This window comes from Monopterus albus, unplaced genomic scaffold, assembly GCF_001952655.1.
Source record: "Monopterus albus unplaced genomic scaffold, M_albus_1.0 scaffold6.1, whole genome shotgun sequence".
NCBI lineage: Eukaryota > Metazoa > Chordata > Actinopteri > Synbranchiformes > Synbranchidae > Monopterus > Monopterus albus.
This window is the reverse complement of record NW_018127886.1, coordinates 5,025,398-5,040,017: the sequence shown is the minus strand read 5'-3', so window position 1 is coordinate 5,040,017 and position 14,620 is coordinate 5,025,398. Positions and strand designations below refer to the sequence as shown.

At 38.8% G+C, this 14,620-nt stretch overlaps 1 protein-coding gene across 1 annotated transcript in view; it reads right to left on the bottom strand.

The window, feature by feature from the left end:
• chl1a (cell adhesion molecule L1-like a) overlaps nt 1–12,805 on the bottom strand; it is a 51,743-nt gene extending 38,938 nt beyond the window's left edge. Inside the window, exon 1 of the mRNA XM_020615577.1 lies at nt 12,451–12,805. The gene's annotated coding sequence lies outside the window, so the exon portion shown is untranslated. The remainder of the gene's footprint in view (nt 1–12,450) is intronic.
• Between the last annotated feature and the right edge of the window lie 1,815 nt (nt 12,806–14,620).

The window sequence follows — 14,620 nt, the reverse complement described above, 5'->3', positions numbered from 1 at the left end:
TAGAGGTCTCCAGTGTTATCCCTCTGTAAGTTTCTCAGTGGCCCGTATTTAAATTCGGAGAAGAAAAGCAGGGATTTGCTACATGGGTAGAAAAACAGTCACTCTCCTGGATTTTCTGTTTTCAAATCATTTCTAGTTTTGCATTGTATTGAGGATAATGGAGATACAACATAATATTATACCATAAGCCTAAAGTAGTCAGAGTGGTGATACCAACAAAGTAAACAATGCTGCTCACAGTGCCCTGCAGGGTCAAACAATCACCAGGACAATGACTTTACATTGACAGTCCAGGGTATTAAAACCTGAAATTAGCTAATGCTTGTTAGTCTCAGACTGAGATGGTCTATGATATTTTTAATTCCAGATAGAATGAAGAATAAAATACAAGTTTCAGAAACATTTCACTGAACCGTTCTGGAATGAACTCAACTTAATCTGTCAAATAAGACCAAGTAATTTAGAAGTGTCTTACAAAATTATAATTTGTTTTGGTGTTTTCGTGTCTATTGGCAGATGTCTTACTGACATATTTTTTTAACTTTTAATTCAGTGATGGATTCAGATTTGCCTGAAATGACCCTAAAAGACAAAACATAATTACAGAGTTTATTTAAGATTAGTGTCCTTTTTTTGTACCTTTTCCATATTTAAGAGAGCAGGGTGTCTGTAAACACAAACACAGGCGTGCAAATTGAATCAAAGCTTGAGATGCTATGCAGACATGGGACCACTAAAGATTAATGTTCTGTAAATCAAAAGGCAATAGCTGTAGTATGGCCAAACACACTTTGTCTGGCCTGGGTAAACAGTCACCTGGCTATAAGTCATGGCAATTGAACCAGGAAAAGTTAGAGCCTGATGGAAAGAAGCCTGAAAATCTATATAACAAATCAACTAAATTAACGGATAAAATCTGTTATCTAGTATATATTTTATGATAACATATGTTCACTCCTGTTTCTGACCTACCATTTCTCTGTGTACATCAAATAAGTTATGTTATGTGGCGTTCTTAATTTTGTGGACTTTTGTCTTTTTCATTTATATGTTGTATGCATCATCTTTAATCTTTTTGTCATATCAACTAATACAAATTATTCTTGTACAACATGGAATCAATACATTACATGACACTGACATGCTCAGATATGTAGTTGGACAGGATCAAATAGTTGCTGTTTAATTGCAACCTGTGATAAAAAAAAAAAACATTTAAATATATATGAAAAAATGTATTGACAATTTTCAACTTCAAAGTTCAATAGACTCTAAGAAATCTCTTATTCTCACACAAAGCATTTAAATAAAATGTCCAGCATTTTGCCAAGAATGTACAGTTTCATCATCGTTAAATTCAGATAACTGTTAAAGTATATGGGAGACATCCTTTGTGGATTCCGACTTCGTGTCTCCACAAACATCTAACTGCTGCCATGCCCTGTGTTTTTGTCATCATCAGTTCCCTTCCCAGCAATTATTGTCTCTGGTATGTTTTCATAATTGCAAGCTGTCTTGTAATTCTGTCTTTATACAAACTGACAACACACACTAATCATAAAATAACTTGCAAACAAAAGCTTGACATACTGCGACATGAAACGACTGTAAAACTATATATGCATGTGTGTAATGAGCATAATCAAAGAAAGGACAGAAGTCACACACTGCTAAGTATGTAATGCAACTATCACAACAACATTTCAGGTTGTGTCACGGTCATGGTTTTATGACATCTACAAATATTGTTTGCAATCACAATAGCAAACATTACAGTGAGTGTTTGTGTAGACACTTCACACAAGCATATGACTGCACACACAATGCCATGTCATGAACAATGCCAGTAATGATGGAGTAAGTTTTCTAGAGGAGGGCACCCTTCAAACAAACTCTATGCTTTTGCAAACAAAACCTTTCCCCTGCTTTTTAGCAAAGTACACGCCCCACTGGACTACTTAAGGTCTCGTTCTTATTATTCAGGATGTTAAACACATGTGGCAGGAAAGAAAGTGTAATTAAGTAAATTTTCTGGATGCTCCAGATACCTCTCGTGCATGTGTTCACACCGCTGATCGTAATTTACAGATCGTAAAATAGTTTGGACACTGAGCTACAGATTTGGCACCAGAAAAGAAAAAACCTCAAAACCAGATGCAAAAGAATAGTGGCTTTGAGGAATGTGTTTCTGAGAGTGTGCTTCGTGACTAGTTGAGTGTATTACTGGTAGAAATTATATGGTTACAATCCTTCATCTCGACTAATTTTGGCATGTGACTCACACATCATTAGATTGCAAATAATCGACAAATAATCCTGTAGTCCTATCTGCATTGCAACGATGGTATGAAATAAAATGTTAAGTGTGAGATACATTCAGAACAGCACCCATTTCATATCAGTTAAAGTTGTGTCGACAAAGCACAAAAACACCTGTCTTTAAATTATATAGTCTCATATCCAGTTTCTCTCTGTAACAGTGAGGACAGAAAACAACAACTGTTGCCAAGGAAGTTTTGATTGTTTGAAGAACTCTCAAAACTATGTTAATATCTTGTATTATCTATCTGTGTTTGCCTCTAAGCATGTCAAGCTTTTAAGCTACTTAAGACAATTAAATGACTACTCCCCCTTACCTTTACGAACAACACTTTATGTCATTACTTGTCAGTGTCAAAAGGTGTGCCTTGTCTCTGTTTCTGTCCCCCAAGCACTTCAACAACCTAGTAATCATGTAAGCCTGCAATTCACACAAGCAGCTCTCTGACACACATCAAGCTCATTCACATTAAACCTGTGCTTCCAGTATTATGTAAAGAGGCAGAATCTATACTGTCACAAGGATAACAGATGTAAAACGAATGTACTGTATGCAGCAGCACATGTGCTGTGCCCTTGTTTGTGGAGGTCTGTTATTCCAAAAGCCGAACTCACTCATTTGATGTTTACGGTACGTGCCTGCGCTGGCACACAGTGCTTTGTGGAATGATATATGTAACTGGAGCTAGCCTGGCATGCTATAACAAACTTAGACTCCTGATATCCAAACACAGACCACCGGGTTGGGTATTGGGTACAAAGAAGTTTTAATACTCCACCTCTGCTTTAGCTTTTTGCAGTGAATTATTATAAAATCCTAGTTTCCACAGATTGGCTCCAGCCCCCCGTGACCCCGTTTGGGGCTGAGCGGTATAGACAATGGATGGAGGGATGGATAGTTTCCACACATAAAAGTCAAAGTCTGCTGAGTGACACAGGCTAGAAAACAACATGAATCACTATAGAAACATGACCCTTGCAGAAGTGAAGAGTGACAAAGAGTGGCTTTCAGGAGCTTAATCGGTTTGCTACAGTGTGTAACACAAGGGACAGACAGTGTGGAGACAAGCAGTCACACTCAACTTCTTCCCTTCAAACTCTGACACCACAAGCAGACCTCTCTACACCTTTCTTCACACTGACACATTGTTCATCACTGTTGTATAGAGGCCGATAAGGGAGGAATGCTGGGGTCTCAGACAAGAAGCTGGTAATTAGTTTATGGGATAATCTTGAAGACCAAAAGTGGTATTTAGTTGGGTTGGTAAAGTCTTTTTTGGGAATCAAGTTTCCAACAGGACAACTGGCAGGCCTATATTCAATAGACCTGTTGACACACTTAACTCCTCATTTCACTAATCTTATTATTCTTCTCACAAGTGGGAGGAAAAGAAAGAACTTACAGTAACTATGTACTGGTTGTCATGTTGTGATAAATGCTGCTTAATGATGTAACAGTTATGGATTACAGTAACATTCATTTCCAAAGAACTCATACACAGCAATTATCAAAGCCTCACTTCTGTGCAAGACCTGCCTGATCTTGTAGCATGCACACATCTTTGTGAGCACTCTCTCTATATCTTCTCACACCCTGTCTTTTAAATACTACAAGCATACTGTAGTTTGTGGATATTATTCCTCAATCTTTAGGGAGACTAAAAGAAAAGAAATTTACATAAGGAAAATCAATTTTACTGTCACTATTAGACAACACATTTGGGTCCTTCTTCAAACAGCTGCATCTGCGGCCTAGTTTCATCTCAAGAAAGACAGAAAAGGACACATCTTTCATTTAGTATCGGGTGCCCTAGATGAAAAGAGTCTGAGCCAGGAGACTCAAATCCTAATCCCATAAACGTATGTGACTTTAAGTGCTATCATGCATAATCTGCACAGATTTTAAAAATATGATACCTTTTAATTGCTGAAATATGATGCACTAATTAGAAATGATGACAAACTGCACATTAGCCTCTTGCTTACTGGAAGAAAAAAATAACGGCAAAGCCAATTTTTCTGGCATCTACTGCAGTTACAAAATAATCACACTTGTGAGAAACTCACCAGAAGATAAATGACTTCTTTGCCTACTCATGATGAACTGGCAATCGCTGAATTATGAATCATCTGTTGCAACATGTTACAAGAATAGGGCTCATGAGTCACCTCAAAGTCAACCTTAAAACTATTCCCTTAAAATCATTACACCTGCAACAAGCTCTGTCGATCAGATAAGTTTAACCTTTCTTCAAAATTGAAAAACTGATTTGAACAAAACCCCTGGCTTTTAAAATTGCACAATGAAAGAGACCACTTAATGTTAGACAGCTGTGAGTCATATTATCTTAATCAGTGAGAAAAGACAACTTATCAGGTTCATCATAATATAAAAATGATGGTGTTGTGTTACTTTGACATCACTAAAAGTACCTGAGGCATTTTATGTTGCTGCTTCTGGACTCCAATTTTCCATTTCTTGCCTTTAATATATTACTTCAGTGCTATGGCTCAGAGCCAGTAGCGCTTGAGGAGACTCATCAGCTTGGGTGGTTTAAACTACCCTAAGGACTGCTACAGAACAACACAATGTTGAGTGATAGCCTCACTGCTGTCTAACACAAGCCCATGACAGGGGTACCCCTGTGAAATTGTCAGGGACCTGCTTCATTAGCATTTTTGGAACACCGTGAATGAAAGTGTTTGTCCTGGTCTGTGCACCCAATTGAAGGGGTCCATTAGGAAGTGTTTTAGAGGTTCCACTGTGTTGGGTCGGAAGTTAGGGAGCTGTTATATGGAGGAAAGTGTCAGTATAAAGAAAAAAAAACAATCTGAAGAACATGGTGGCCCCAGTCAATCTGTGTACAGAGGATACACTGCTTTACATCTTTTCCGAGGGGGAACAGGTGGACCACATGACAAATGACAAAATCAATCACCAATCAATAAATGTTTCGGCACACATGCTGAACATGTTGGCAGGCTGAGATTAAATTCTGGATTTCTGGTTTCGCATTCTGAGTCAAGTCTCAACCAAAGCCTGTTTACTTTCAATGAGAGATTGCAACAACCCCCACAGCGACTGCTGACTAGCAATTATGAAATACCTCAGTTTCTCACACACACAAAGGTCCTGCAGAGGGTGAGGACGACATCTGGTAAAAACTTTTTTTTTAAATGGCCACATAGCTAAACTTCATTTTGACTTGCAGTTATGATGAAGGCCTGTTTCTACATGTAGACTATAGACCTAATAAACCTGTTATGGACACCAGTGACATTAACATTCACTGGCCACCTTATTGGGTGTACTTGGACAATATTTTGCAATTCATTACAACAGCTCTGCCATAATTTCCACAAAGTTATAAATTAATAAAGTCCAGTTCTGGTGACATTGTCAGAAGTGTGCAAATTCAATTATATGAATATTATTTATGCCATAGATAAAGGTGATGTATGAGCCCACCTCTGAATATGATGGAGGAACAACAACGGCACTATATATGAGCCCAGTGTTAAACATGAATTCCTCTATCATAAAATGAGACTTCATGGCAGAAAAGTTGTGTTGAACTACATTCCGCTGTACAGATGTACCTAATAAAGTGGCCAGTAAGTGTATGTAGGGTATAAAACAAAAGGAGGTGTACAAAAACAGTGGAGGACAGTGGAAAACAACACTATGACATGGATGCCTGTCCTCCAGTAAGTCCATTATTTTGATATATGGACATCCAGAAGTGCATGATTACCATTATGCCATGGTCACTTACTACAGAGAAGGTTAATACGGTTCATTTTACCAATATTCCACGGTTAAGTTATAAGTAGGAGCTTAGAATGGAGCAGAGATATTGTCACTATGGTTACTTACATATCCTGGGGACAGAAGGATGACAGTGGCCTAACTATTCACCAGAACTATGTTTGCCAAATTGTTGTGTACAATAATAAACACAGTCCTGAGGCCCAATCAATAACTTGTCATTTCTGTGACCAAGGCTATATTTAGCCTACAGTTACTAATCCCACATTTTTAAGGTAACAAAAACTGCTATTTTGCAATATGCTGTAAGGAATTTCTCCACAAGATAGAAAGAAATTAAAAACACCTGTTTATCTGAGGAGGAATTTTTCAAGCCTTATCTTTATCTGTTCGTTGAAAAAAGTACAGTATTTCAGACATGCAGGGAGTTGCATGCTGATCTGCCTGAACCTCACCTAACTGATGGTAATGCAGATGCATATCAACACCTGCATACCATCACATAAAGAAAGATTGTGGAAGATTACTGTGAGGAAGGTGGTGACCCTGAGAAAGCATGAAAGTTAGGGAATGCAAGAAAGACAAAAACAGAGGGGAGGCAGAGAGTTTGGGGGTGATATCTACACCACAGGAGAGAGAAATCCATGGGAATTGAACTCGTTAGCATATGAATCAAATTCCAGCAGAAGGAAAAGACGGACTTTCAGCTCAGAGTTCGTTGTTAGGAATACCAGCAACAGATGAGTAAAATCACTGCACAGAGTGCAAGGGTCAGAGCTAATCCTTCCATAGTGTGCTAAAAGAGGTGGAGCTAAGGATTTCAGAGGCCTGGGGAAAATATGATAAAAATAAAACAACATAGATTTCCATGACACACAGTGAGAATTTAAACAAGCTTGTACAACAGTTGTGCAAAGTGCCCGCCATAGGTTAGTAACTTGAGCATTAAGGAGAGTGCTGCTTCCAATTGTAATAAAAGAAGCCTCTAAGGTGGTTTTTGTAATAAATGTTTTTAGCCTGTAGTTGCAATAATTACTTGAATAATCAATTAGTCAACTGACAGAAAATTAATCTGCAACTATTCTGATAATTGATAATAGTTTTTGTCTAAACAAATATGTTAATCGTGCTGGTTTCACATCCCTCATACATTGCTGTAAAATTGCTGTTTGTTTTTGCTGGCAGGTGGTTTGACAAAATAAGACATCTGAAATAGCTCTTATGCAGTAACAGGCATTTGCCAATATTTTTAATGAAGAAAATAATCAACAGAATGATCAAAAATGGAAAGATTTGTTAACTACAGCCCTGGACCCAACACATAATGACAGAGGTTGAGATCATGATGATGAACAGATATGCTTTAGCCTGATATCAGTTTCTCATCACCTACTGTGACTCATATACAGTCACAAAAAAAGTAATTACTATTTGCAATTACTGAGTTTTCTGCATTAACATAAAATGTGCTTTGATCTTCACCAAAGTCACAAATATCACAATATTTCTAAGCTGATAAAACACAAACGGTCAGGACCTTTCATGTCTTTATTGAACACACCCATTAAACATTCAAAGCAATGATGGAAAAAGTAATGGCAATAGTGTTTTAATTGACTGACCACCTTTGGCAGCAATAACCTCAAGCCAGTGCTTCCTGTAGCTGTGGATTAGACCTGTACAATGTTCAGGAGGAATTTTGGACCATTCTTCCTTCAGCTGCTTCAGCTGAGCCACATTTTTAGGATGTCTGATGAGAACGGCTCTCTTGAGGTCATTCCACTGGATTTTTATTGGCTTGAGGTATGGGCTCCGACTTTGTATGTTTAATGGGTGTGTTTGGTAAAAACATGAAAGATCGTGTTTGTGTTTTACTAGCTTGGAAATGCTATTTCTGGCTTTGGTAAAGATCAGACCACATTTCATGACCAATTTATTCAGAAAACAAGGAAAATGCAAACTATGCCATTACCTTTTCTTTTGACTGTACATCATCCCAGCCTTATAGCAGGGCAGCATGTATGAACATGGAAGCCATTAATCATAGCAAAATTCTTCACTCTTACCAAACACAGGACAAGACTTCTTATAATTAGGTGTCCACACAGATGCCTGCTCTACAGTCAGATTTAGTTGTGATTGTGTGACATGCCTTGATTTTGAACTATCCTATAATCTGAAGTTTCCTCTACAGATTCTAGGATCAAAACAAAACATAGTTTGCAGTGATCTACTGAAAAATCTACTGGAGGTGACCTCAAGCTGAGCGGATGTTTACTTCACATTCTGGCAAATGGGACATGCTGTCACTGTCAACAAGGCAACGTGCTGTATATGTCTCAACTCATTTCTGCATCTGTCTCAAAGTCAGTGTTTGTCTCATAAGAGGGGTCTTAACAGTGAGAGCACTGTTCATTGCCTTGAAGAGCATTTCAAGTGCCAGCAAACCATGTTCCTCACTGGTTAGGAGGAATGCAGAAGGTGGAAGGAGGCTGAGAAGAGCATATGTTACTGCTGTCAAAGCTCAATCCTCTCGCTCCTCTCATCAATGAAGAAAGTGATTCCAATTCAGACAGGGTGCAAAGTTATTTGTACCCCCATGTGAGGTGTTGATTTCACCAAACAGTTGTCGGCTGGAGAGGTCATGACCTTTGCTCTTGGCTGAGTTGCGAGGGCTCAGAGGCAGACAGCCAGACACTATGGTAATGAGACTTTAGGCATCTACGCTGGAAAGTTTTACTGAGAATGTTAAAGAAATTTCCACAGGACAAGCTTAATCGCATGATGGGTGAGCAAATCTGTTAGCAAATGTTTAAAAAGGCAGGAAAGACAAACGGGCTGAAGACAGCCTGTTTCTGACTGTGACTCCTCTATTTTAAACCACAGTGTTGATGGTGGTGAGTTCCTGTGTTAGTGCATGTTGTAAATATTTCACAAGCATTCCAAATGTGGACTGGCTGTCCTCTGGAGAGAGCAATAAATTCCCTCACCAAATACACACATCAGTGCCCATCCCATTTAGTTCATCTGAGCCAACCAAGCATCATTAAAGCTGCATTGAGCTGAAATATGAAAAAGACCCCTTACTAAAGACTAAATCTGTGGGGTTTTTGTACAATTTATATAAAAAATAAAAGTACTCAGAGAGCGGACGTACCTCCGCCAAGGCACAACATTTGTTTACGCATATGGGTCTCTTGTGAAAAATGAGATCCAGAACAACACATAATGTGTTCTAAAATCCTTGATCCAGATCGGATCCAGATCTTTTAGGATACAATAGGCAGTTACACTGTGCATCTTACCTGATAATTCCAGGGTTCTATCTTCATTTCCGGCCAAGTTATGGCAGAAAATATTAGTTAAATGGGGTTTTCAATGTTATTTTTAAATGGCTCCCAGATCCGAAATTCACATTAAATCCAGATGAAATCTGGTCTGGTGTGTGTGTCATGTTGTGTGTGACAAATTTCAAACAAAAAGTGATTTTGATCACTTCGGACAGAGATATAATTTTTTTTCTTTTTGGCCCCATTTAAAGATGGGAATTTTTTGTGACCTTGACCTTTGACCCTTTTCAGCCAAAATCTAATCATTCCTAGGGTTGTGTACCAAGTATGAACCATCGAGCTGGTTGTCAGTAATCCTACTAACCAATGCGCGTGCGCACACACAGAGAACCAAACACATAACCTCTTTGGCGGAGGTAATAATGAAGTCATTAGCAGTCTTTTTATGAATTAAAATAAAAAAACACAACGAGCCTTACTCACACTGGAACATCAATGTTTTTAATACCCCCTAGGTAGGTTTAATTTTCTCCGTCTGGTGGTCAGGCTCTCAGTACTGGACCAGTTAAAGCAGATATTGAACACCAGGGACAGTAGTGAGCACACTGCTGCTTGGCACACCAGAACGAGGTGAAGATGCTGAACTACACTAGGACAAGCCAGATAAAGGTGAGATTTGTACTTTACTGGAGATGTTTTTCAAACAGTGCAGCTTACTTTTTTCAAGAGAAAATACTTAAGTGTGGTTACTAAGTGGTTGGTTTTGTGTATGTTCATCTGGTTTTTTTGCTCATCTCTGTTAAAGTGTAGCTCATGGCCATGCTCTGACTGTTTCTGTGAAATGTATCTAGAACTGTCTCAGCCCTAATTGGACTTCACCCAGCCAGCAGTATTTAGTGTTTGTCAGTTTCCTTTCCACCTGTGTCATTTCTTGAAATAGGAAAACTGAAATGTTGCCACTTAACAGCTGGAAAACTCAATGATGGGGCATCGGCTATGTCAGTTTCAAATTTTGCAACCTGAACACAGTTATATTAACAAACTAACCCTGTAATATCCTGGTAGATACGTTTTAGTCCCATGAAGGTATCAAAAAATTTTCTATTGAGATATCACAAAATTACAAATACCATTACATCTTTACAATATATTTTAATAGTTGTTCCATAAAATTTAAGCTATGGAGGTGTTTTTCTCAGTTTGCCACCTTTGTAAAGCCAGGTTGTGAGTGAAATTTTTAAACTCCTCTGACAGGCTCCAATTATACAATTACAAAGGTTGCTGAGAGGCAATTATCTCTTCTATTTCTCTGGAAGGCAGAGTAAGCAGGTGGAGACAGCATGTCAGGCATGTGGCAACACATGCTGGATATATCTGCCTCAGGGTGACAGTGTGTACAACCTCTGAAAAAGTAGCAGGAGGCGATTTATGGGTCACTTTTACATTTACAATACGTTCTCTCAGTGTTACTACATTGGACAGTTTTCATTTGCATTTCAAGCTGTGAAGCATTAGGATGTTTACAGTGTGAATCCACTGTCAGTTTGCATTCAAGCACTTGCTTCATAGGAAGTGCACTCAGACAAACTCATCTTCAGCTGACATTTAGAATTTATCATCCTTTCTCTGCCTCTAATAAACTCAAAAATGTCGGTGAGCCACCGTTGTGGAAGGTTCCATTCATTTTTGTGAAAAACCATTTAGTCACAACACCCTGCACAGTAGTTTGTTTCTCATAGACAGAAAAACAGACAGTAGAGTTATTAGTTTTAAGGAATTCTCTCATAAAGTGTTAGACTCGGCCTGTGTAAGGCACTACATAAAAAGTCAGCAAATCAAGAATCATCCTGTGGCGGTAGAAGAAGTCTTTACCAAATTTTATCAAATGCTATATATTTGTTATAGTAAGAAACAGGCCTGTAGCAGTTCATTCTGGACTTAACTGTTGATGCAACACACAAACAACCATCCCCACAACTCAGATGTGTGCACACATGCTGTGTGTATTGGCATATTTGCCGGCTGCTACTGCAAACATGCACTGTATATATGCACACTTTCACATGCTGTATACTGCCATAATGTAAAACCACAAAACACTCTGCATATGAAGGGAAGTGAAGAGAAAGCATACCATGCCTGAGTGAACACAAAAACCCTAAATCTCATTCGCATTTTTAATTAAAAGCTGACCTGTTTCTCACGTAACTACTTGTTGTACCGTAAATTAATTTATTGAAAGCTTGGCCCAAACATCACCACAGGGAGTGAGGTTCACAACATTCCCCAATTAGCACATTTCAGTTAAGTAGGGTCATACAAAGGCAGACTCGCCCCATTTTGTTCTGACAAAGCTGCTTGAACATGCCAGTTTCAGAGGACTGAGCATCCAGTGCTCTGGGCAACTTGTTTGCCACCATTATCCTAGATAGCAAAAACAAAAAGGTGACACACATTGAAGAGATTACAACGTACTATAAAAAGACTTGACATATGACATTAAATATTAAAAGATTTGCCCAGTTTAATGTATTAATGTAAACTGTAATTGTTGCATTTCAAATATAGAGGTTTTCCACGCAGCAGTTTTCATGTAACTTTTAACAGATGTGTTTAGAAAACTTCACCATCCCTGAATATTATTATAAATGCTAATGTCTTCATTGTATACAAATAAGCCAATCTCCAGAGACAAATAAAATACGGTTTCTCTGGCACGTGGCAATCAAAGCCTCAGAAAGCCAAGAAAAAAATGTCCTATCAAAACCTGTTTAGGATATCATTCACTGTGAGGTGTGAGACTTTGGCTCCAACAGCCTGTACAGATTCATTTTTGTCCTGTTGTTGTTTGTTTGTATTTTTGTCTCTGAGCTCCACAGGGATCAGGCAGCACTCAGGTAAACTATTACCTGGCCCCTGATTTAAGCTGATAAAAATGCAACAGGCAGCGTTACATAAGGATGGTTTGTGTTTATTTCATACTAAAATTGCAACTTATCACAATGTGTCTCTATGACAAAGTTGACAATATTTTTCTCACAGCAGGATAAAGTTAAATATTGTGCAACTTACCCATAAGACGAGAAACAGTCTTGTGCTGAGGTTTTATTTTCAAATCTCCCAGGAGAAGTTGGTGTTCAAGAAATAAAGTGATGACAACTTCTTTTGCCAACAACTAACGTCGCATAGCAGGAATACTATGAGAAAAGGTTGTGCTTACTGTTTTACCTCAGCTGCCCAGCATGTGAAACTTTGACTGACGGACAAAACTGTGCAGACAACAACTGCAGCTATGAGTGAAGTCCCCGCAAGGTTGTTTCTCTATTTTAGAAGCGACAGAGGTCAAAGGACACGCACAAGACGGTGTGAGTGGAAACACCACTGTCACATAACCCGCAGTCTGCGCGGTGAAATAGTTCAGTCTGCACGTACGCTCGCGTAATGAATGTCAGTCATGTCGTCATGGCTTTTTGCCCCAATCACGAATTCCAGAGCACCTGCGCACAGTGTACTAATGATATGCAAAACACGAGGCTGAGCCACTTTATGAACCTCGGTTAGGCTGTGTGTGTTAGTGCTCGTTTCAAAGGACAACCTCTGTAGCTCTGTTCATCCGTCTTACATAGATGGATGAACAGAGCTACAGAGGTTGTCCTTTGATTCTAAATGACCGCATCCCCCGTCCTCCACTCTTCACCTGCTCAGATTTAAAGGAGACAAAAAAGCAGCTACTGTAGCTATAATTTCAATGGACAAATGCTGTTGTAGTTACTTTATAAAAGCCCTAACATGCAGGGGTGGATCTAGAAACTTTGAGTGGGGTGGCCAGGCTGGGGCACAGACTCAGAGAGGGGTGGCACATTTGAAATACATAAAGAGTAAATTGAACCCCTAGTACTATGAAACAATAAACCATACATTGTTAAGAAAATCCAGTTGTTTATTTTGTGTAAGAATGAGGCACACATATGCTACATGCATGACATAAAATTTGACCAATATTAATTTGAAGTAATTTGACCAGTATCAATTATAAAGCACCAGAAACATGTTAGCTGTGTTTAAGCCAACCATTTGTCATAGTTTTTTATTTTTCATTAATACTGAGAAGCATCACATTTTGACTCTGGCAGGAGTGGCACCAGGGGTGGCCAGTCAGATTCTGGGGGTGGCCATTGCCAACCCTAGCCACCCCCTAGATCCAGCCACGTGCTCATGTCGTGCCCTCATACAAAAGAAAGCTCTAGTGTAGAAGGTGTTTGTACAAGTCATAGACTGTAGGCTATATATCTGTATTTACGTCTGTGGTACAAGTTCACACCCACCCGGTCTCACATGCCATTCCAGATGCAGCACACACATTAATATGTGAACACACACAGTTAGCACTTACAAGCATGAAAACTGTGTTGTGTGCTTTACTCTTGTCATGTTAAGTGCTCGTTAAGGCGTCTGAAGGAATGTGAAGTGCAGGTATGTGGAGAGGGGGCATTCTAAAACAAAAAGTGACTTTCACATATAATAAGCAACATGTCACACTGGTTTCAGATGTTCTCTGCTAGAACTGCAAACATTTCAAGAGAATCTACATGTAATTATACAAACCCATTTGTACACACTATCAGCTTTAATGAGCCTATCTGAAAGCTAAACTAAGACCCACCCCCAGATGATTTTTAAGGGCTCAGGAGATAAAAAAAAATAGCTGAAACAATTAGTGAGTTAATTTCAACAATTAATTAATTATTTAGGTCATTTTCTGAGATTAAAGATTCTAAACAAATCAGTGGTTCCAACTTCTTAGATTATCTGAATTTCTTAGTCTACAGTGACAGTGAACTGTATACCTTTGGAGATTGGACTTGCTGGACAAAATAAGCCACGTATATCAGTTAGTCTGGAGGTTTTGAACATTGTGATGAGCACGCCCTTTTTTAAAATAGATAATTAGTCAATCAGTTGGATTAATGTAAAGCATGTATTATATCCCTGTCTGGCATTTCTGCTGTTCTAGTCAGGGGACTGTGAGGCTCATCGCTAAAGTTTCAGCTCACATTTTAGTTCATGATGGATTTTGAGAAATGACTTGGATCATTGTCCTGTTGTAGAAGCCAGCCGCTTTTCATTTTCAGTTTCTCGACTGACTGCATGATATTTACATTCACAATTTGCTGACATTGAGTGGAATTTATTCTTCTCCTTGTCTGTGCAGTGCTTCCTGTGCCACTGGCTGCCAAACAGC